The sequence below is a fragment of the Corvus cornix genome, chromosome 18, assembly GCF_000738735.6.
Source record: "Corvus cornix cornix isolate S_Up_H32 chromosome 18, ASM73873v5, whole genome shotgun sequence".
NCBI classification, from domain to species: Eukaryota; Metazoa; Chordata; class Aves; order Passeriformes; family Corvidae; genus Corvus; species Corvus cornix.
In genome coordinates, this window is record NC_046347.1 from 2,290,418 (window position 1) to 2,291,278 (window position 861).

The following is an 861-nucleotide window of genomic DNA, read 5'->3' on the forward strand; positions in this document are numbered from 1 at the left end:
ATATCTCTACTAGACAAACCCCTAACAATATCTCTGGTACATATGATTTGTCTTTTAATGATCCATAGCTAATATTACTCTATAAAGGTTCAAGCTATAATATGTTCAAGCTATAATTGAAATTCTTTGAAATGTTATATCACATACTTATTTACCAAGATACTATGTTATTTAGCTAATATTATGGTCTTAATTATTTTCTGTAATATACATTATATTCCTTTATTGGCTAATTTTGCAACATAACTGAAAAGATGTTTTGTATTTGGCTCATACAATAAACAGGTTTGGCTTTAGATAGTTGATGACTGACATTCACAGTTTGTTCCATTGCTTGGTACAGCCAGACTACTAGTTGAACCTCCCCTGTTTGGTGTTAATACATCAAAACCGGGGGTGTTAAACATACCTCCACCTGGAAATCACACGTGGGAGCCAATCTACATGACTCACAGAGCTTACTTTTGTCTAAATCTTTAGATGTCCAATGAAACGATCTCAGTGGATTTGTGTATGTGGCTTTGAGAAGGATGTGGCTGTGCAGGTCAGTGAACAGCAGGTGAAGACAGAGCAGGACCAGCTTTTGAAGACTTGTAACTTGATATTCTCTTTGCTCTCATTTGGGCACATAGGCCTATTTAAAGGGGATGTCTCCAAAGACCATACATCTCTGTTTACAAAAGGAACTTTCTTTATTAGCACTTCTTCAGTGGATAATTAAAATTGAGGCAGAAGTTAAGTGCCTGATTAGTCCTCCTCTTCCTATTAGTCATTGAGCATGACCACTGTCTGGATAAATGTAAATTACAAATGCACAGACTTTCTGCAACTTTTCTGTATTCCTCCAGAGCAACTGCAGGC